Raw genomic sequence first — 24,375 nt, forward strand, 5'->3', positions numbered from 1 at the left:
GATGAACATTACAGTACAGATTTTTTTGATCGACAATTAGGATTTATTTATATAGATATAAGAAGCCTAGCTAATAATGCAGATGGAGTGAGCCACAAATTGACACAAACTTATAGTCTGCTAATTTTTGTTTGTTTGCTTTTAAGGCTGAGAATATGCCACAAATCCATACAAAAGGCACAATCTGTACCTTTGTCATCTCTGGACAATTTAGTCTTATTTTTGTTTCTAAAAATGAAAAATGATCCTGAGTTAAATGTTTAAAGTTAAGATTATTCAAACCTAATAACACATTCTGATGAAGCATCTTGTAAGAAACACCAGGATCTGCAAAATAATACAAAAACAGTATGGCCACATTTAGGCCTCCTTAATATACGAGGATCTAGGAAGAAGTAAAAGATGAATGGGAAGAAAGTAAACAAATAGGCTCCCATTGTAAGTAAAAACAGATTTAGGCTTCTCTAACCTGCTTTCGGAAGCTAACACTCCATGGGGCACCGTCCTGCTGGCTACAGTTGCAAGATCACATCACACTTTGGCCCCAATCCCATTTTATAGCTGTAACAGCCATCCGTGAGGTTGTCAGCTGCCTCACTGAAGATTTGCATTTCACTGCTGTATTAAATATGTGCAAAGAGGCCGAGCTGTGGAAGAACCATTCTCAAAAGCTGTGGAAGAACCATTCTCATCTGGTTCTTTCTAGTGACTTTTTCATACAGAAATAAAGCAATGGCTAAGTAAATGAAAAACCTAGAATAGGGTTCTTTCTTCTGTCTGAGGGATGTCCTAACATCAGTACTTTATCCTGTGTGCTCTCTATTTTCTGTTATTGTTTTATTCTGCAAAAGAGACCTCAACAATTGCTAGGCTAGGGAGAATTTGCATGTTTGCTTTCTCTGCTAAGTAGATGTAGGGAAGGAGAGACCTGAAACCTGTCTCTTCCTTGGCCTATTTTACATTAACCAGGCACTGTGTAAAATACATTGGCTGTTGGTAGAGTGTACACCAAAATCAACTTTTTTTTTTTTTCTTTTTTTTTTCTTTTTTTCAGTCCAGATGAGTCCCTGAATCATTATTTGGCAGCAGGAGATGTGAGTTCTCACCTTGTGAATTTTGAATTCCTTCCTGAATGAAGGCGTGGCTTCACCTTTTGGTATTGGTAGCTGGGGTACCTTACATGGAAGTCAGAAAAGTTGGTTTAATCCCTCCCAAGAGCATACAAAAACTAAAATCAGGCTTCTTTATGTGTCCTAATCCCATGTGTATGATGGTGCATATCTATTTATTCTTTTCCAAAGGCAGAGAAATGCTCTGTTTTTTCCCAAAAGTACCCTTGCAAACCAAAGAACACAAAACACCATATGATATGCAGGAGAAGTTTGTGAGCTTTTAAGTATTTTTGCTGTACATGTCCTATTACAGACATGCAGCACAATATGTAATAGATACATAGCCATGTTTCCAGTCCCTGCACGTTGCAAGGCTGGAAATAAGGTAGAACTACTATAAGAAAAGTAAACAAAAAAGATGACCTTTTATGTAGGTAAGGAGTTCAGAGTTACACAGTTGTTATACCTTAATTGCTTTAGCTGGAACATGAGGTACCTAGTCACTGCGCTTTCTTAGATGTGCCTTTTTTCACCCGTTAAAGAGTATCAGAGTCGTATTGCTAACCTCTTGCTCATTAAACTAGGAATTCCAACAGGTAAGTCAATGCTAGAAAGAAAGGAGATTTGCTATAAATAAAATCATTGATGAAATAACTACTCATCAATTATAAACTTCAAATTGTAGGGTTTATCTCGCATTTGCCTTTCACTGCCAGTTACAGATTCGATGGCTTATCATAATTATCTTGTTTATTACTGATATCCCAGGTGAGTAATATGTGAGAGGGCGTATTCCAGGAGTACAATACAGAGAAACTGTGTGAGCAACCATTTATTGGGATTAAGGAGTGCAGGGACATACTTATAAGGGAATGTTGCTGCGCTGTTGAAAATAGTCATGAAGAGAAGGACACCTGAGATGGTGACATTCGATTAAAAATAAAATATTGATCACTTGTAAATATGCATCCATGGGTTTAGCTAAACTTGACATGCATCTTAAGCCCTTTCTCCCCCCTTATATGTGGCTTACATTTTGTAAAATCATTATCAAACCCAGTGCAAAAGAATTTCCATTTCTGCAGATTTACCTGAAAAGTGGCAATGAATTGGTAGCAAAACACTTCCAAACTCCATATAGTAGCAGTTCAACCAATTCAGGTAGTGAGGCTTCCAAAGAACTTTAGTCTGTTCTGGGCTTGCAGGTGTTTCTCAGGTAAAAATCGTGCTTTGAGGAATACCAGCTAACATGAACAAGGCAGAAATCAGTCATTTTCCTCATACATTTTCCTCATACATCTACCTAGTTAAAGGAAGAAGTTTCAAGTTTCAACTTTGAAAAAGTCTGCTAAAGAAAGACAACATTTTGCTGACAAGTTGAGCCATGAGTGCGTGTGTGCGTGCACATGTGTGAAATGCAGTTCCAACAAGACTTCCAGCTTCCGCTTACACAGATGCATTCACCAGCTCAACAAAATGCTGATTATCTTTAGTGGATTATGGATTGGGTCATTAGCATCTGTAAATGTCTGTGTTAGTTAGATGATGTGACTCTGTGAATTTATGCTGTGGTCAGGGATGGAAGAAAACCATCACAGAATTTTCTTTCCATGTTTGTGTGCAACTTGACTATCCTGGAATCTTTAATAAGCAAATCAGGAGTCCTATACTAAATCATAAAATATCTCCAGTCTTGAATTAGCTGATGACTGTCAGACCAAAGTAACATTTTTTTCAGTAACACTGACCATTATTTAAGAAAAGTAAAGCACCCTAAGCGTGTTTGGCCTGCTATGCGATATTTTTTTATGACGAAAAATTGATTCTTGTCTTCCTCCTCTTTAGATTCTTTGTAGAAGTAGTCATATGCAGCTGCCTGATTACACGTGTACAGTGCTTATAAGTTAAGATCTTAAGTTTAAATTACAAGTTATATTTGATGGGAACTGGGCACTTAATTCCATGAAGGCTTCTTTGAAAATTCTAGGTTTTGTCTGAAAAAAAAAATATGATTTCCAATACTTTTCAAATAGATATACTTAACATATATAAGTTTTCTTTTAAAAAAATAAAATGATATGTGAAAAAAGCCTATGATTTAAAATATTTTTCATGGTATACATGTATGTCGGAACAATTTTTGAAAAGAAAAAAGAAGCTGGTGTTTGTGAAACAGTGTTCATCCATAGTCCAGAATGCTGTTCACTCTGTGTGTGTGGATGATTTGGGAATACCTGTTTCTGTTCTCTACCAGCCAGTCTTTCAGGCTGAGAAGTTCTCAGGCACTTTTGAAGAGATTCAGGGTGGATATACGTGGAAGTGTATTTAGAGTACCTGAGGAACTGATGTCTTGGCGCAACACCAAAATGGAGCAGCAGTATAGCACAGTTTGTGGAGCAGGCTCAAAAATGTTAGCATTTTCTTACTGCAATTGTTTCATTCTCTTTTGCTCTAGGCACCTTCCTTTACAGTCTAAACAAAACTGCCAGGGATTAGGTTGAATCAACTAGCTGCTAATATTTTAATCCTTTTGCAGCTCATTGACCATAGCTGAACTAAGCGCTGGTCAAGTGCCATGTCACTAGTTCAATGGAATTCAGACTTTGGCACTCTGAAAAAAAGCAACAGATGTGCTTTAATGATTATCTAATAACTTGTATTTTCTTTTAGTTTGCTGTGCTGATGAAATCTAATCTCATTGACCCAACAGACAAAACCGTAACAATAAGAACTTTAATGGCAAGACAAAGGACCTGAACAATACCACACTTTGGCTAGAGTCCAGAAATGAAAACCCTACAAAATATACTGGGAGCAACGAGCAGGTTGATTTCCATTCCATGAGCAGCTATAAAAATTAGCAATACATTATGGGAGTTAGCTGCAGGACTATGACTTCAACTTACCTTCAAATGAGCATCCAAAAAAATAGTAATAAACTACTTCTCAGATTCATGGATTGGGAACAAGGGCTGAACTTGTCGATTTCCACCAGGGTTTTAATGAGACTAAAATATCTACATGCTTTAGTCAACCTGGTACAAACTTTTTAAACACCAGAACTCGTCTGGCAGTCTTTGCAGCAGCATACACAGCTGTAAACAGATAATGTTTCAGAATTGTCTGTTAGCTTGTGCTGTCACTGCTATACAGCAAAACTCCTTTTGCTATACAGTGAAATTCCTGCTTATGAGAATCTTCAAGAGACCTTTAAAAGAGAGAATAGAAGCTACTCTCTGTAAGATAACTTTCACTCATTTGCCATATGGCAGGATATTTGTAATATATTCTTTTCTGTCTGAAAATGTTGTCCTTAACTGTTGTAGAGCTGATCTCTTCCCTCAGGAATGCCTGGCTTAGTTCATCAATGATACTGCAGTTATACAATTATATTGCTAAATAAGATGATGAAATATTTTCTTCAGCCTCACATGGCTGAAGTGACTTAATAATTTTGTACTATATGGTGTTAAGCAATAACAACAACCTAAGAATCAAATCTAAGCAGGTATATCTGGGCTTAAAGATTGGAGTCCCTACTTGAATCAAAAAAGTCTTTGAGTCTATTTATCTTCAGGGCTTGTGTTCTGTATCTATACTTGTGTGGAAAGCCATTTTCCTAGTGATTCCTCTTTCCTAGCTGTATTTCCTCTGCTTTATCCAGGCTGAATTTGATCTAGATACCTCTGTCTGGAAACTACTCTAATGTAGGCTTTGTGATATCCTATTTATATTACTGGGGACATTGATGGCAAATGGGACACATTAGGAAGTGTCACAAGTGAGTTGTCAGATGTTGAGGCCATGACTTCCCTATCTTTCCAAATGACAGCAAGTAAATATTTTGAGGTAGGGGACCTAGATAGAAGTCTTTGATCTCTATGTGTGCCCTGCAGAAGCTTCTGGAGCAGACATCAGTCATGCTAATAGACAGCTGTCAGAGGAAACAATGTCACCCATAACTGGCAGTACCCTTCTCTGAGTGCTGAAATCTGGCTAAGAAGGTGAAAATGATCATTCTATCTTCTGCAGGCTTCAAGGGAAAGGGAAAGGGAAAGGGGAATTAAAATTACTGGCATCTCTGAGCATTTTTATTGACAGTGTGGCTGTCAGAGGGGACTGACCGAAAGATCAGAGATGACCTGATTGACCGGATGTAGGTTGTTGTTTTAGTTTTAGCTTCTGTGAATCCTATGTGCTTTTGGAGTCACCAGAGATAAGAGGAGCAAAATGCACAGGAGGGAAATGACCTACCTTGTTGGACCTAACAAGCATTCCAGCAGGAAATTTTGTTGATGTGAAGTTAGAAACCTTTAACCCCATTCAGCAAAGCTTTGGCCCATGGAATTTAATGGACATTCTGTGTTGCTAAGCAAAGAGCTATGAAACGTCAGTGATGACTACTACAAATGATGGTATTAGTTCCTGTTTCCATATTTCCAAGAAACTAATCCAGCTTCCCATGTACTCTGTAATCAATCAGTGAGATTCAGTGATCAACCAGTGAGTTCAGGGAAAGTCTGTGACCCAAAGGCTTGTGGCCACAGCCACAATATTAGAAATCCTCAACAGTTTTGCTGGCCCAAAATGAATTGGGCTATGGGGTTCAGCTCCAGGTTAGGATCAGGGTTACCTCATTCAGGTCTTGGTGTTATTAGTGGTCTGCAGTGGGTGCAAACTTTGCAAATACTTTCACCTCTGAATGTATCCATTCCTCTAGCTGTGAATCTGAAGAGCTCCCCTAATTTGTAAAGTTCCTTGCTGAACTTCATTTAGGCATCTCAGTTGTCCAGAATGTATGTCAAAATCAATACGAGTGGGCATATCTGTCTTTTTTAACTAGTTCCATACTCTCCATTTGAACAGAGCACCCTGGTTTAAGCTTCTTTAATCAGCAGGGCAGGGAGCATTAGAGCTCCAGTCATTAGAGAAGGCACAAGACTTTTAAAATTCCTCTTCATTCTCCAGAGAAAATTTATCTATTATGCCAAAACTATGGTCACACAGCAATAAAACATCCCTTGCTCTAAATTTGATCCTTGAAGGTATCACTGGTTCTTGGAGCATTGGGTTTGTTTTAACAAATTATCTTCATGTTTTTCTGTCAACTTCTATTTTTTCTGTCAAACTCTAGTTTCCCATCTCTCCATCTCTGTGGCTTTGAAGCTTATCCCTGATAAAAGACAGCACTTATGTCAAAATACACTAATGTCATTTTGACACAGAAGTGCACAGCCTGGAAGCCATTTCGCTTGGCAGAATTATCTCCTTTGGCAGACTGACCACAGCTGAGCTGAGCTGCTGGGCACTCATGTGTGTTTGTCCCACTCTTTTTGTCAGAGGTAAACCCTTGGGACTTTCATCAGCTCACACGAAATAAACAGCAGTGCAAATAATGCTGAAAAAACTTGCTAGTCTGAGACTGTTTTCTGGGAAACAGTTTCTTGTTAGTTTTGGGGGGTTAATTCGGCGCACCAGAATAATCCATGGAAGTGAGTTACAATGCTAGACACAGTGCTTGCTCCTTTCTCCCCTTTTCTTCTGCTAAAGCATGTTTTTAGTGAATGAAGGTGATAAACAGTTTGAAATTACTACCAATCATCTCCTTGGAGTTTCTGAGTAACTGTTGTGCTCCCGAGTGCAGCTCATCACTTTACTAATTACTCTAGATTATAGTCTTAAACTAATACAAACATTTTGTCTTGAAGAGGATGATCTTGTGACTTAGGTACTGGACTTTGGGTCTAGATTCTCTCTTTCACATCTGACTGGAGAAGCCAAAAATCTTCCTTTTGCTACTTATATCAACTGTAAATCATAAGCACTGTAATTCAACATAAGCATAAATCAAACAGTGTTTTTGCTAAGAGGCCTTGCCTGTCTCTTCTTACACAATTTTTAGGAAAAATAACAGTCAAGGAGGAGCTCAGCATTTGTATGCACCTACAAAGTGGTAGCATCTCCACTTCAGCTGTTTTTCAAAGCAAGTTTGTCCTTTACCCCCATATCCAGGTCATTTTGATCTTTGTCTGCCATACCTATGTTTCACATAAATTTCCTGAGTGCCCATAGCTAAGTTATGCACAACATGTGCTTTTGAAAAATTACCCATATTTCCCTATGATTTGCTTTAATTCCTGCAAAAATTGAAATAATGCTTTCTTTCTTTTGCCACTGTCTATTTAAACAGTAGCTTTTTGGGCATGATGCCCTTCAGTGAAACAGGATGTTCCCTAACTGGCACTGCCCCAATCTCCGTAGGAAAGAATGGCTAGTTATTTTGATCTGATTTTTGTCATACAGTGATAAAACTTGAATTTCTCATTATTTGGTGCCAGACTTCTGTTACTGAATTCCATGGAAAAACAAAGCACTCACGGAAGTAACTAAAGATAACTGGCATTTCACTTTAAAATGTATGAGCTGCCTGGTACTTATTCTCCAAAAAATCGCATCGTAAAGGTCTCAAGCTGAGTACATAGTCAGTGAATATTATTTGTATTGATCTCTCTGTCTTAGTTATAAGCTATAAAATGATAATACTCCACCTCATTAATTCACAAAGATGTTGCAAATATATGTATATTCATATTTGTGTTGCACATAGCTATCGTCGTGATAAGCACCATAAAAATGCATAGGAGTGTGCATCAGACTTTTAATAATGATGCAGTTAAGTAAAGCCTCAGTGAATACTGCTGGGAAAACACTATACTACTGAGTTCATTTTAAAGTGTACAATATTTTTGCATATCGCATGAACTAAACGTAGGGGAATTTTTTTAAAAGGGATGAAAAATGCTTTTAAATCTTTCAGATCTCAAATGAAAGTCAGAACCATGCAAAGTTCCCAGATACTCCAAATGCAAATATCAATGGCCAATGCTAGAGGTTGTGTGTTTTAGCCTGCTTAATGTCATAGTGACGAATCTCTTATAAAAAATACTGCTTTCTGTTAGGTTTAGACCTAGGATTATATCTGATTTTGGTTTTTGGGCTCAATATGAGTTACAGACTCAGGATGAAGCACGTTGTTGAGTCTGCATCAAGACATGAGAAATACGCAAAAGGGCAAAGCAAATGGAAGTAAGTCCTGGTTGTTAAAGTTAACAGAAAAGCTGCCGTTGGCTCTCCTAGGTTCAGAATTCCCTAGCATGTATTACAAACACAGATTATGTGCCAAGCATGTGCCAAGGTAGCATGTTTTAATATTTGTGCTAAACAATGACAACCAGCACATCAGGTCTTCTTTATGAGAAGGCAGCATGGCTGAGAAAGCCATTAAAATGAAGTCAAGGCTTAAAATTATAACTGAATAGTTTTCCATTGAAAGATAAAAGTACTTTCAGAATCAAGACAAAATTAGTAATAATCAGTAACGTGACAAAGTATCACAGTACTCGGAATGTATTAACCCAGAGCAATTAAGAGAATGAAAATCTCACTGCATCCCACATTTGTGGTGGAGTTGATCATAAAAAGTCTCTTTTCTGTTTGGATTTAAATTAATAGCTTATTTTGTGATTCCTGACATTTCATGCATCATTACAAATATCTCTAGAGGGAAGAAGAAAGATCATTGTCTCAATGAGAGTTGAAAACAAGTGACTGAAATAAGAAAACAGTTGCAATATCTCAATACAGCATTGTTATTACTGCAATTTATTTTAAAACATGACTTAGAGAACCACAAAGGCCTCATCATGTTCTCAAACTGTGCCCTGTGCCTGGCTGTCTGCTTTGCCTTCATCTGCATCAAATAATGTTTGATGTTTTACTAGAAAATCTTTACAGCAATGAATCAACACATCTGTAATACAGAACAGAAACAGAAACTTTCCCACATCTCATGTGAAGTTTTTGCACACTAGAAATCAGTGAAGAAGTATTTTTCTAGCTTTAACTGCTAACACAATTTTGGAAAACAGGACCGTGTGCTGGGTGGTAGATACATATTTATACTTACCATGAACAAATTAAACAGAAACAGGGGATTTAATTTTATTTACACATTGGCAAATAGTAAAGTCTACAAGGTTTTACTCCTCTTTAATGATTTATACTGCAACCCAATCAATGACATGTGCTGATATCCTTCAGAACTCTACTGCCAAGATGACTGTCAAGCATATCAAAGTATTGGAGCTCCTGCAATATCGCTGGAATGTTTTAAAAGAAAGGAGAGAGAAAGAGAGCTTTTACATCTTCCTCAGGTTATCTCTAGTAAATCTGATTGCAAAAAAAAAGAACAGGGAAAAGAGTTTTATCCAGAATTCTGGGGCTGGGCGCACATTTCTTAAACAAACAAACAACAGTGCATACAGACTCCGTCTTTTATTTTCTCCAAAGCATCAAAGGGAAGAAATATTTGCAACTCTTAAAGAAGAGCATAAACTTAGGCAGTCAGTCCAGAGAGGAACAGCAGGCCAAGGAGGGTTACCTTCTTTCTCTTTTGTTGTGAATGTTTTTAGTTCAAACTCAGCAGACCAAAAGACAAGAAAGGTATTTCTGCCTACGGGGAGGCCACCATAAGAAGTGAGATGATATAGCCATGTGCTTCAGGAGTAGCACAAAACTGAGCAGGATCTTGCAGTGGAACTCACATTAAATGCGCCCAGCTCATTAAAACAGAGTGCAGGGAGGTCTGCTTCTTACGCTGCACTGGTTGTTACAACAGCTGGCTAAATTCAGCTGCAATTGTAGTGGACAGCAGCAGTTGGGGGCCTTGCTTCTTGTCTGGCCATGAGGGACCCCTACTATAACCTGTCATCACTCATCTAATGAGCTTGAAACAAGAGCAAAGACTCTTTGGCCGTACTTGGCTATCTTTAGAAGAGGTGGCATGAACCCACAACTGCTGTGTGTGGCAGGCTCCACTGGAGCTGAGCTCTGGGTACCGATGACAGAGCGTTGGGATCAATTCACACGCTTAATCCCAGGCTCAAGGGGAGCGGCAGTGTGGATTCCCAGCATACAGGCACACGTGCACTTCTTCTGGTTTAAGCTTTAAAGTACATGTAACTCTCTGAAGCCCTGATATTCAAACCAGGTTAAAGTATCCAGCATCTTGATTTTTAGGAGCCTGTCCTCTGTGTGGCCATTTTTCTCATTTTATTTATTAATTGCTCGCTTTTATGGTGAGATAAAACCCAAGACTAAACAAAGAATGCTTATAAATACCATTTGTTGACCTCAGTTATGCATGTGATCAGCTGAGAATAAACATGCTGCAGTATCAACAACTGCACACTGATTTAAGAATATCAAGTCCTGGGCAATAAAAAACACTGTACAACACACATATCTGTATCTGTATCAGCTAAATTTTTGTAGCAAGATTTTTTCATCACACAGTAATTGCAGTTTGGTAGTTTTGATCAATGTCTGGCTTGCTGTTTGTCTGTGTGCCATTGTGCCTGGATGATAAGCCAGATTTCAGGGTTACCTGAGGATTTTATAAACAGTCTCCAGAGATTAACAGCTAGCTTGCCAGAGAAATAGCAAACCAAGGGATTTTAAGGAATATTTTGGGAAAGAAAGAGACAACAACTTTATTAAGGAATTATGACATCCTTAAAGCTTCTCTGTTCAGAGGTATTCCCACATGACAAGCAATTAATGTGGCAAGAAATCCAAGCTCTGTATATCCCTGGTTGTTGGAGGATGATAAAAAGCAGAAAAAAATCATTGGAAACCTTTTTACCTCCCTAAGATTTCAGCAGCAAGAGTTCTGCCTGCTCTTTAGGTGGCTTTTGTGCAGAGCCGGTTTCCATGCCAACTAATGAGCCCTCCTCATTAATTGTGGACAGCTGGCTGCAAACTCCAATTAGAACCCCATCCTTGCAACTGTGTGTGTGTGTGACTTTAAACACGTGGATGTCCTTTTCCCATGCTTAGAGGATTAGTTTCCCTTCTGGATGTTACAACACCTTCAGGTGCTGTGCAGGCTCTGATGAGGACCGTCTCTGCTGTGAAGCCCATCCTGGCTGGGAAACAATGAGGTCTGACCTCAGGCATACAGAGATGGGCACAGCAGAGGAAAGAAAAGCACTTTTCTTGCCAGAAGACAATGTTGTGGGCTTCACAAGTGCTATGTTCACTTATGCATTTCAAACAAGCCAAGGGATGTGACAGTAAAAACATCAGGGGGAAAATAACTGTGTATTATTCATATCTAAGTATATTTAGCTTTAGGCTCTCAATGAACCTCAGCATGAGTTATTACCCGCTGAATCAAGCCTTAGGCTAGTTTAATTATAGGAACATCTTATTAAAAGGGAAGGAAATGAGAAAGAAAATTGAGACAATATTTGTGAAGTACCATCTGTGTGAGTATCTGGAGCTCATTACAGGTTTCAGATCTTACAATTAGCTATCCCAAATACATCACCCCTAAGTATCTAAGAATACTCAGAAGATGTTACTTTGGATTTAGTCTCCAGAACCAAGGTCCAAAATCTGTGAGGGCTGGTTTGGTATCTTTAAAGCAAAACTGACTAGCATTTGGGGTTGATTTGTGCATATATTTCTGGACTAGAAATATATGTGCCTGGCTACATAGATTTTTTCAGGATGCAAAGTTTTAAAACAAAGATCCTGCAGATACATCCTGATTCTCTGTGAGCTGAAGCTATTTTAACAAAGGTGCCTGCTCAGGTAGGTCTTCACTTATATTTCTCGCCTCACACTCCTGTGCAAAGTGTCATGCCCTATGTTGTTCTTTCTTCTAATCCAAAGGGTTAGGGGGATTGAGGTGGGGGAAATCTCCTCCCTAAGATACTTCATAACAGTGAATGAAAGATGGCTCAAGTAACAAACACAGACCATCGTTTGTGGTGCCAGAAAACCCCAAAGTTTAGATATGTTCCTGACAAGGGAATAGATTTGTCCCAGTGTTATGCAACTGGCTCAAAAATTTGGATTTAGATTCCTACTTCTTATAGAAAGTTCATCAGTGCTTAAGTCCATAATTTCATTTCAGACCTATCTCATTCTCTCTTGGGAAGCAACATGACTGTGGTGGTATGGTAGCAGAGCATGGGAACACTGTTATATCTAATGTTTCTTTTGCTTTGGTTAAATAGTAGGGATAAGATTTCTAAAAGTTTAACCCATGAATTAAACTACTGAATTTTTAAGCACATAAAATTTTTAAATTCTTCACTGATTACAGGAAAGCTACTGGATATCCATCTCTTTTGAAAAATAAGCCATTAAGTAAATGTGTAACATTATATTGTTCTGAATATATTGGCAGGTTCATTTAAAACTGGGGAAAACTTACACAGAAGAAGACAGCTAAGAATTCAGTCTCGCAGTCCTTGCATATCTGACTATTATTTATGAATGATGCTGTAGTCAGCCTGTGGTGTAGGTATATTAACATGGTCCAGAGTGGCTGGCTTCACCATGACTGTCAGCCCCTGGCCCCAGTTTCCCTGCACAGACCCCACAAGCGGCTGCAGGAGGGCTCTTCCCCCCTGCTATGCTTCCTCTACCCCTGGGCCAGCTGCTCCTGTTCCCAAAATGAGAAGTAGGCCTGTTCCAGCCCCAGGGCGATGACCTCAGCTCTGCCCACTGTGCTCAGTAATCATCCTTGTATGTGCTGTTTAGAGGACAATCTGACCCTTGCATAGTTTTTCCCTGAAACTTTACCTTTTCTCCACAGCAGCATTTTTTTTAATTCATTTCATTCACTAGATGGGATATAACAACACCACAAGAGAGAAATCCTGCTTTTTCTGAATGCATCAGGCCTATCCTTTCACTGTGCTGTCACTGCTTAGCTCTGAGTCACCAAAAAGCTCTCTGATTTCCCAGTGCCATTTTGTAGCTTATGTACATAGTAATGGAGAGCCCAATGCCCTATGGCTTGCTTCTCCTCATCATGTACCAGGCAGCAGAGGACAACACAATCCAATAAAGGGAATTTGGGTACTGCTGCTGGGCTTAAGGTCTATATGCCAAGCCTCTGTATATATGTTTACTCAATCTTTTTGTAGCTTGAAGTCCTGTTGCCTTGGGAAGCTGCAGTTTCCTATAGGGTTGAGGTAGAGGCAGCTTCAGCTGACTGGCATCCAAAAACAAGGGCTGAGGCATCCTGCTGACCCTCTAGGTACCCTGTGCCTAATCTCCCATGGATGCCGGAGGGCTCCTGTCAGCCTCCTCTGCTGAACCAAACAGAAGAAACCATGCAGAAGACAACAGAGAGTGGGATGGGTAACTCAAGCATGTGTCCACATGTGTAGGTGAAGGAGGAGATTCAGAAGCCTTTTTTGCCTCACCAAAGGTATCCTTATGGGTGAGGCATAGGGAAGGGGAGTAAGGATCTGCTCAGTGTGCAGTGCAGTAGTGCTCCTGAAACACACCTCCTTTGAACACAGTTACATATGCACAGTAGTAGATGTCAGTAGATGTCAATTTAAAGCATTGCAGACAGCAGAAATTGATCTGAGGCTGGCCATCTGCATATTGGTTTCAGCTACAAATGACTGCAGAGCTCTGAGATGAAGAAATTCTTAGGAGTGTGTATAGGAAATAAATCACCCTGAAAGGCAAATGTTCATGAAGGCCAACCTTAAATTACATCAGAAAGCTACATTTCACTGAAATATGTCGAGGCTGCCATCTGGCGACAGCAGGAAGAATCTGGGTACCAAGAATATTGCTGATGATAGAGTTCATAGCGACAAGGTTTTCCACAGACAGTAATTTTTGTGCAGGCAATAATGTTTGTACTATATCCATCCTCTGTGACAGAAAACAAGGAAAGTTATGGAAAAGGATTTTAAGAGACACTTACTCAAGATTAAGCAGAAACAGTATTGCAGTCGTTGGAAAGACTGTCACCACAATAACTAATTTTTTAACAAGTTTTCAAAACATTAAAAATTAGACTATTCTTCTAACATATCTTTTCCTATGCTTTTATGAATAGCTTTTAGAGAAAGATATTTTTTGTCTCATTAAAAATGCCTTTATTTCAAAACTGGCTACATTTTTACCTTGAACCAGAAAATTTTCTTGTCAGAATTGTCAAAACAATTTCTCCATTTTTCATCTGTTGTTTTGAACTTCAAAATAAATTTTAATTTCCTAAGCTGAAAAAACCCACACAAACCAAGCCATGTAAAAAGGACACAGGAATGATCTCTCACTTCAAAATATTTATTAATTTGGAATGAAAATATGTTTCTTGTTAGAAATTAACATTTGGCAATTTTTCATGCTTTGTTTTGAAAAAAAAAAAAAAAAGTAGGTAATGCTTTTTTGACAAAAATTCTTCTGAACAAGAAACTTATATTTATTAAAAGTAGAGGAGCTTGCTACAGTTAGAGGAAGCTAAGTTCCCTGTTGGATGTTTATATCTTCCAAATTCTCCTTGGTGGTTTTTTTTTGTTGTTGTTGTTTTGTTTCGTTTTTTCCTTCAAATTCAGGTGCATCTCAGGACTTTACTTCATCCACCAATGACTAGTAAGCATCTGGGGATGGACATGATGGACATGTGCAAAAATACACTGGATTTTCAGGGTACTATAGCAGGAAGGAATGAGAAAACTTAAACATGAACATATCAATGATTTTCTATTTGTGTTGCCATTGGCCTAGATTTTAAATCTTGCATACATTTGTGTATAAACACATTAATATATGTACCCAATTACCGTTATAGGTTAGCAAGCTTGTTTTGAGAACACAAAGGATGTTTTGGAGGTACACCACACAATTTTGCATCCATATTAGAAATAATGAAATACGCATTTGCAGTTCATTGTATCATCTACTATAACACAGTTTCACATTCTAAGTCTAGGGAGGTGTACAATGGCACTTCTGCACAGAGAACAGAAAATCAATGGGATACTGTCATGGTGTGCCAATATGTGCCTTACTAGTAATTACGATCATTACAGTCAGCTACTCTCCAGGCAACAGCTGGTCATGGTTTGACCAACTACAAAATATTTGTGTTTGGGGTTTAGAATATTCTCAGAATACTGTGCCCTACAAAACCATGTTCTGATTCTTGCAATTGAATGTGCAGGAAAACAATCACGTTTCTCATTGTCTGAAACATTTTACAGCTTTCATGGTTAGGTTTAGACTTGGCCTAGAATGAGTAAGAATTGAAAATGTATGAAGTTTTCAGTGGGAATCTGGTATCATGGGTTGATTAAAAGTCAGCAATGATTAGAGTTGATGCTTTGGAACAGTTTCAGCCAAATGCATTTCCATCAAAGTATGTTTTCTTAACTTGAGTCAAATATTTCATATCAGAATAAAAGAATTCTAATGAGATTTCCCAGGGAAAGTTTGGTCAGAAAGTGAGAAAAAGATAGAGAGCATGCGTAGACATATTCTACTTCCCTCCAGTACAGAAGAAAAGGAGGTTTTAAGTCACAAAATGTCCATGAGGTTGCCTTTGTCTACTTGTACTACAAAAGTGAGAAGGGATCAGCAGAGTGGTGTTCTGACAGGGTTTGACAGTGAGGACAAAGAGCATTTTTTGTTTGATACAGCAGACAGATAGAAGTGTTCAAAGAGAGGAGGACCATGGTCAAACTATAAATCTCGAGAGAACTTTTTAGCAATATTCTAGATGGCATGAGAAGGGAAGGATGTCAGAGTAAAAGTGAAAACCATTGAGGCAACTACAGAGTAAAAGTTATCCACACTAAAATATACCCAACAGAACACTCTGTGGTTTTAAAATAAACATCATCAACTAGTACAGCAAAATGTGTGGCAAAATACACATAAAACATTCTCTGTATTCAAACCTGTTACATATGACTGTATTAAGTACAGATATAAAAATCCTTGTTTTTTAATGGAAAGACTTACAACAGTGTAAACAGATAATAGAATATGAAAAACAAAGTATTTTAAGTATTCTTGCATTTTTCTCTCATCACTTTGTATTTACTTTCATGAGCTGTCAAGTCTCATCAAAATATTGTTGAGGCATATATACAAGCTAGATGTCCATTTGTGCAGATGGGAGTAGTGAAGACAAAGATTCTGTACTATTTTGGCTGTGCCTTGAGTGGCATGAGAGTAGTGAGTTTTCCCCAGCCATGTGTCATCTTCTAGTCCATAAGTAATGAGAAGTGGCCCCTGGTCTTGTGGAGGCAGAAGGTCTGCTTCCTTATCAGATGACTTTAGGCCCAGATTCTCCAAATATTTCTGCCTCTATCTCATCCAGATTGTTCTGAGGAAAAATATCTGCTCATGACAAGTTGACAAGACAAAATAAAGCTTAAAATTGTTTGGGTACTAAAGCACTGTTGCTCCCCATTTTTGACTTACAAGGTCTCTTCTGAAATGATCGGTGCCTTAGACTTCTCCAGAAAATAATAAAGGAGAATTTTGCTCTTAGCAAAGACCAATTATGTGATTGGGAATACCAGCATTTCTCAGTGCTCACTCTGAGAAAAAATGACTGGAATACTGTTTCAATGTTATGAAACTGCCAAAATATGCTATGAAAATTTTATTTAATTCATTTCACATTCTGACTATTTAAGGATCTCAGTATTGAGATGAAGAGTTTCAGTTGGCTATTCCCATTTTCCTGATTGAGATTACCTTCATATCTACAGTTGAATAAATGTTTACATATTTCCCAGAATCCTTAAGGCAGTCAGCAGCTGCAATAGCTAAATTCTTTATACATCAGATATTTCCATGACATTAATGAAGGTGGATGAGGTTATACTCAGTAGTGGAAGAAGAAAAGTAAAGGACTGAAGTGTAAAATTGATATATAAAGATATACCATACTGAGTCTTTTTTTTTCTTTTTTTTTTTTTTTTTTTTTACATCAAGTGTTAGCAGCTTTATAAGACCTCAAGCTAAAATACAATGAATTGTTCTTCTATATTTGCATCTAACACCAACTTTTTCAAGTGCTTTTACCTGAAGTCTATTTTCAAGATATCATCTGAATGTTTCCAATTTCTGTTTGTTTAGCTGTTCAGCGCCATTTTTTCTTCAAAAGAGGTTTTAACCTTATATGTGTAAAATATAAACCTGGTGTGAATCAGAGATCTGGGGCAGGAAAAAATGCTTGAAACAGACATTTTATTTTAAGTATTTGTGTTTGCTGTGTGACATGCTGGAAAAAGTTTCCCTATCCCGTGGTCTTTAATAACAAGTCTTACTCCATTAGTTAAATGTAGTGATGTCCAGAATTTGATTCCTGTAGAATAAAATTTTCACTTATTTACTTCATTCCTTCATTGTTTCAAATGTGCTTTCCATAGGTATTTATCGTTTAGTCTGGAGATAAATAAGACTACCAATATTTCATTTCAGTGAATTTTTGTTTTCATCAAATTATTTTAATCTCGTCTGAAACCCCATTAGGGTAGAGATAGTAGTATTCTGCTATGTGTGGTACCTGAATGAGAAAAAGATTCTTTTTCCCCAACAGCTTTCTGTTGTAAAAAATTAAACAAAAGAGGTAATGACAATGACTACACCGTGTAATGTATTTGTCAAAAAACGATGGCAGTGCCATGGAAAGCCTAATCATAGTACAAGTTCCTTTTAAACTGTTTTATGGCCTAGGATGTTACTAGAGGAGAGGATATCTGTGGAAATCTCCACCCAAGAGTAAGGAACAACTGTGTATAAAAGGAAAAAGAAGAAAAAAAGAATGGGACAGCGCTATTCATGACATTAAAGAACATCTTTAAAACCCAGATGTCAGCTAGTCTGAGAAAAGTTGATATGCTCAGTAAGAAGCTCTGATGTCACTTCAAAGATGGAGGTTTTGAGCTAGATTGAATGAGGAGGAAGAGTAAGGGCATTAAAGGAGTCACACGAGCAAGTCTGTATCCAGGCATATATGACTTTGCCAATAGATAAAGGGTGACAGAATAGTATCTGCCAAGAGCAGAGCTTGCAAAAATATATTTAATCGTTACTGAGCTTTTGCTAAAATAAGTGTCTAAAACTAAGGGAAATAGAAAAAAATATATATATATATTTCTTATTATGTTTTCACAGTATTTTCAATTGGTACTTTTACTAGTCTTCCCACTAAGAATGTTATAAAACTAATAAAGTTTGCTTTTTGGGTAACCTTTTTTTACAGTGCTGAAACAGTTTGACAGTTATTTTTACCTTCATTTTGACTATTAACATTTTATTACTAAAAACAAACAAACAAAAAGGTGAGGTCCACTTCAAATCTGAAAATTACAGAAAAATATCAACTTTTCAAATGACTGAATTTCAAAATACACTTGCATGATTCATCTCAGTTCAGGCAGGCGGCTGAATTAGGAACCTGCCCTGGGAAGTTCAGCTACCAAGGACCTGGCTTGCCCCTTGGAAGTAACTTTTTGGCTGGTTAGACTGGGAACTTAAGGTGAACTGTAACTCTCTCCATTAAAGGCTTCTAGTTTCTGAGCTGCATCCAAGCCATCAGTATGGGGCTTTTAGATTCAATGAAAATGTCTAAATCAAAAATGATACTGAGACAGTTGTCCTCAGTGTCAAAAAAGACATTGCTATTATTCGTGTGAAAAAAAATAATAAATAGAGAAGATATTGTGGATGCTTTGGAATGGGATTCCCAAAGTGATCTTGAAAAAAGGGGATACAGCATTTTCACACAAATGTGATAACTTGGAAGTATTTCTACTAACTACACATATATAGATACATGACTATAGAGCAGGAAAAAATGGTTCAAAAGCTGATTTTTGTTAGATTTACTTTGACACTTGCATCAGGAAGGAGAGCACATTTAACGAGGAAGGAGACTAGCCAGGAGAGGGCAGAATCATAAAAGCTAAGGGAGAAGAAAATTGGAGGGTGAAGAGGATGGTCAGTAGTGTAAACCATAGAGAAATAGGGAAGGGATTTAGACGTCCAGCTTTGTGCAGGATGAGATTTGCAAAGTACAGGAACAGAAAGTGACCAAGGCATCACTTAGGAGAGGAGCAGGGAGGAAGTCACAGTTCTCACTGGAGCTTGCATACTCACTCAGCTGACACATGATGCAGATTAATTGGACTCTGACGACCTACTTTCTTAATCTTTGTGAATGTAAGACTTCATCATTGCAGCTTTTTTTTTCTTTTTTTTGAAACAGGATGCAATTTAAGGAAGAATGTTCCGTCGAAAGTAAATAAACACAAAGCGGATGGGATGTTATGTTCTATTAACACTAATCACTGCCTTTTCTGATTGTTGAATTTTGTAACACCAGAGTCCTAGCAGGGCTGTTCCTGCTCTCTCCCTCCATTTTTTTATTTTATTTTATTTTTTTTTTTTTTGGCTGAATGAGATTGAAAATCTATGGTATTTACTGTGCATTATTTGGGAGAAATACACTTTTTCAGACCTTGCATATCTTTAGTATTTTGAAGGTCATTTGAAATACACATGACACGCAAACTTTGCTGTTGTTCTCTTTTATTCAGTTGAATTATTTTATTTTACCATAATACATACAACTTAAGTGGTGTCTATTTTATTGTTACAACTTTAGACTAATGTACTACTAGTTTTATTTATTTTATGTCTTACCTGACACAAAAACTGAAAACTAAAATTAGCCCTTACACTTAAAAATGACTATTGAACTTATTTCCAATCCCTAAATGAGATTTTATGTTTGAGAACAGGAAGAGTGCACATGAAAAGACATACAGAATTTGTGGCTTTAAGACAACAAATGCTGATGGAAAACATATTCCCTTTGCCTGCTTGGTCAAAGGATGAGACCGTGTCTATTTATGCAGGCAACATTTCCTCAGCTGCTACTGTCATGCCCTCCTCCCTCACATTATGGCTGTTGAAGGGATATGTTCTCTCCATATTTAATAGCTTAGGTAAGTATTTGCGGGTATAAGTACTTTTTTGTCCTCCTTTCATAGGACAGAAGAGTGTATTGAATGACTGAATTAAGTACAAACTAGGCAAGTCAAAGCCTTCTGGAAAGTCTAACCTTGTGATGTGAGTACAATAAGAAACAGAGCAGGAGAATCTTTGCTTAGTTTTAGCTGCATGGAAAATGTTATTTATGCATAAATGGAACATCTCATACAGTAAGTGTAAAAGTCTTTTTTTCCTGTGCTCACATATCTCAGCAAAGGACAGCACAAATCAATATAATAGTTTGAAAATACAGCAAACATTTAAATTAGATTAAAATAACTGATTTTTTACAAAGAGAATTAATTTACTTGTTTGTTTTATATTGATGGACCCAAACCTCAGCATACTGAGTTACAAGTTCATTTTAATTGCCAGTAGATGGGGCTTGGCACCTCTTGGCAAGGCACGCACACTTTACTACAGCATGTGAATTCGTACCTGAATCAGAAAAGTAATGGTTTCTTCTCTTCTCTTCTCTTCCTTTTGGCTTATTTTGTTGCTGTTAATAAGTTTTGCAATATCTTGCACTCTGCTACCACCTTCCCATCCAGGTGGCTTTCCCTCCAAGGAGTTTACAAACAGCCTTGAGGGGAGCATCAGCTCTGTGGCTAACTAACTTCTAAGTTCTTTGATATGAAGATAAGCAGCTTGTACCCAACAAATCTCTAGCAAATGGGTCTGTAAACTGTGCTACAGGACAAAATGTGGCTAGTAAAAATAATCAAACACTAGAGAAAAACTCACAATAGTGAACACTTAGAAACTGAAAATGATTGTGAAATTGGTCTCTCTGTAGGACCTGATTTTGAATGTTTTCAGATGAAACCAACATATTAATCTTCAGTAACATGGGGAGGGGACTAATGCCAGATCAAAAATCCTCAGTAAAACATGCATAAGAAATTATGAGAACTAAAGGATATTGTGGGAAGCTGAGAGCTAGAATGGAAGCTGTATTTCATCTTTAACTAGAGAAAATGCCATTGCAATTACAGTAATAGCAACAGAAACAGAGCTGAACTAGGAAGATGACAGATGATCGGCGGTAGGAGGGGGTGTCCACATTCAGCATGAGTCACAGTGAGTTTGCAGATAAAATGCAGTAAAATAGTTTGGCCAGGACAGTGTGAACAGACACTAAGAGAGATAAAGTCAAGTGATTCTTTGAAGGTGGTCTGATCTTTAAATATGCTGCAGATTAGAGAGGTTGTGAGAGGACTGAGGCCTTGCTGAGTAGGGGCTGGATAGTTATTCCCAACCTTTTCTCAGCATGAGGAAATAGAGAAATCATGTTCCTACAGATAATGCAGCAGTGCTGCCCTTGCCCTTCTGCCAAGGCTATGCAGTCTTGCCTGGTGTCAGTCATCTACAGAGATAGCGCAGTGTTACATAGGAACAATTCTGACTTCAAACAATCTGACTGCAGGTGGACACAATTTGTCAAAATGGAAAGATTTATACAATTTTCCTTTTTTTTTTTTTTTTTTTTTTTCAAGTAGATTTATGTAAATAAGAAGAAAACAATATGAAGAAATCCTACCTGCTATTAAATCTCATTCTAGTGATCTTACATAGGGCACACAGCAAACGACATCAGTATGTGTCCTTGATAATAGTTCTCCTCTGTTTCATTTGAAAGCAACTCTGCTCTTTCTCATGCCTCATCCTTCCCATTTGGAAAATTTATTTTGGACTGAGCTATATCCTTTACCACTTTCAGAACTATTCAAATAGTTATTTTCTGCCTTGGTGAGCATACAAGAAGCAATGTTAGTAGTACAGAAAAATATTCAGAAGTACATCTTTTTTGAATAAACCAATAAGAAATGGATGTGACTAATTGCTCATCCAGAGAACTTCAGTGACATTGGATCACAGCCTTGCTCAGAAACTAAATCATTGCACTGTGATCTTTGTCATCCTTCCATGTTTCACCATTCTATTTGCTATGCTCACCTACTCTATGTTGTTATATATCCTTCAACTTGGTGATGGTAGATTGTATGTTCTTTGGTAAGGGGTTATTACTTCTTTTCTAAAGCAGTTAGCACAATTCAGGAGTAATAGTAAATACTGACTACTTTTTTTTTTTTTTTTTTTTTTTGTGACACGGAGGAATGTTACAACATAGTCCATTACCAGTTGATTAGAGGAGCAGAAATAAACCTTGAGCATGAAGCTGTAGTTCCCTGCTCAAATGACACTAAACCTATTTATAGATACAGAGTAGGCAGAAAGTAGATGAGGAACCAAAACATTAAGGAAATAATTTTCTCAGTCACTACCAGGCAATGACAGAATTATCTCACTAATATTTAGCTTTTGATATTACAGAGCAGAAAGTGCATGAAGGGCTCTAGGACAGATGCATCAGGCTCCCTGTTCTCTGGGTGAAAGCTCTCAGTGGCAGGGAGAAGCCACTGTGGAAAGGCTGAGTGGTCTGAGGTGGACAAACGTCTGAACAGAATGTGCAGTGTCTGCATTTCCAGGGAAGTGACTGAAATTAATGACATCCTTTGTGATATTTTTAGACATTCTCTAACCCCTTACTCTTGTGGACCAAATGATTAGTATATTAGAAATGATCATGATGGGAGAGCGCCAACAAGGAAAGCTGGCAGATGCTAAAATTGGAAGCATTGAAATGTTGATGAATGGTGGAAGATTTTAAAGGATTTGAAATTTTTGGATGAGTGTATTGGAAGTCTGACACACTGAAGTGATACCAAATGATTTTATTTACTGGCTCCATTCATATGACTCAGCTGCATAAAATATTATCCTTGAAGAAGACAAGAGGCCCACATTTACTGTAGTCACAGACTTGCAGAATAGAAATAATACAAAAAAAAAAAAAAAAAAAAAAAAAAAAAGATTTGTACCAAAAATGAATTTGGACAAAATGTTTTACACACACAAAAAAAATTACATTTAGGCTTCAGACTGACTGGTATTTGTAGTAAATTGGTTAGAATTAGGTGATCTTTAAAGTCCCTTCCAACCCATATCTTTCCATGTTTCTATGATAAATTGCTATCAAATTTTTTATCAGAAGGAAAAGTCAAGAAGCATATAAAACACTATGGTACTATATCAGTCTTCTGGTAATACTAAAAATGGATTAAAAAGCAGGAAAATATTACATTTGAATACAGACACATATGAAGTCACATGATGTGAACTTCTATTTTTCATGAAATAAAGCATGTGTGCATTATTACATATTGCTCTAGCCTTGCAGTCAGGCAGGACATCCCAACAGGCTACAAAAGCTGCATATAACTACAAGGTCTTTAATAATAAAGAAAAAACTGGCTTGCTGTGCTCTCGCTCCGCACTTGCCATGCTTTTTCACTCCCCAGCTGTTGACTACTGAAAAGGGGAGGAAGAATTCAACCATTCCCTATTGTCTCCCTGTATGACTAGTGATAAACTGTCCAGCTTAAACAAAGGTTTTTCTTTGGAGACTCTCACTACAGGACTGACTGCAGTCCTGCATTGATTTGGTGAACTCTTCACTTCAGCCAGACTGAGGTCAGTGAAGAAGAGAAAAATGAGGCAACCACCTGCAGCTGAGCAGTCATTTCCAAGGTGGCTGCTGTGGACTGAGACTGCCCTCATCGCTGCTGGTAAACATAACAGCTCCATTCTACAATGCTATTTTTTTTCTGGGCCTCCCATAGAGAGTTTAACAATCTTAATGTTTTTTTTCTAGATGTTTAAAGTGTTGTAAGTGTTGTAATAAGAGCTTCAGCAATACTACTCAATAGGTTGGCTTCTTTTCTTCTGATATTATATAAAACTCAGTGTTTGAAACATATAATGTGAGATAGATCATTTAAAAATTTGTTTTTATTTCGGTAAGATTATTCAGGGTTTATTTAGGCTTAGATTACAACAATATGCAGCCTGGCCATAGCATCTGTTTCACATTGCTAAATAGGAGATAGTCTTCCTCAGAAATCCTTTCTCACTGCAAACCAGTAAACACCTTCTAAAACATTAGCCAGAGTCTGTTGGAGGAAAAGGACAAAAGTGAGGAGAGAAAGGGGAAAAATCAGATTATCTATTTCATGACGTCAAATGAATCCATTGAAAGATGGAGATTTAGTTATAGAAGTACTGAAAATGTGTAAATGATGGTAATAAAACTGAACAGGACAGGAAACTTAACTGAGAATGACACGAGCAGAATGAAGGTGGGAAATGAAGTCCAGGGTAGGAATTCACATGCAGAGATTTCACTGAGGTAGTAAACACAGAAGGTCAGCAAAGAAAAAAAAAAAAAAAAAAAGACTTTAATGACTTATGGAGAAGACAAACTTTTTTAAATTGAGAGAGGAGATTTAAGAACTTAGTGGCACAGCAA

This window comes from Aythya fuligula, chromosome 5 (assembly GCF_009819795.1).
Source record: "Aythya fuligula isolate bAytFul2 chromosome 5, bAytFul2.pri, whole genome shotgun sequence".
In the NCBI taxonomy this organism is placed as follows: Eukaryota; Metazoa; Chordata; class Aves; order Anseriformes; family Anatidae; genus Aythya; species Aythya fuligula.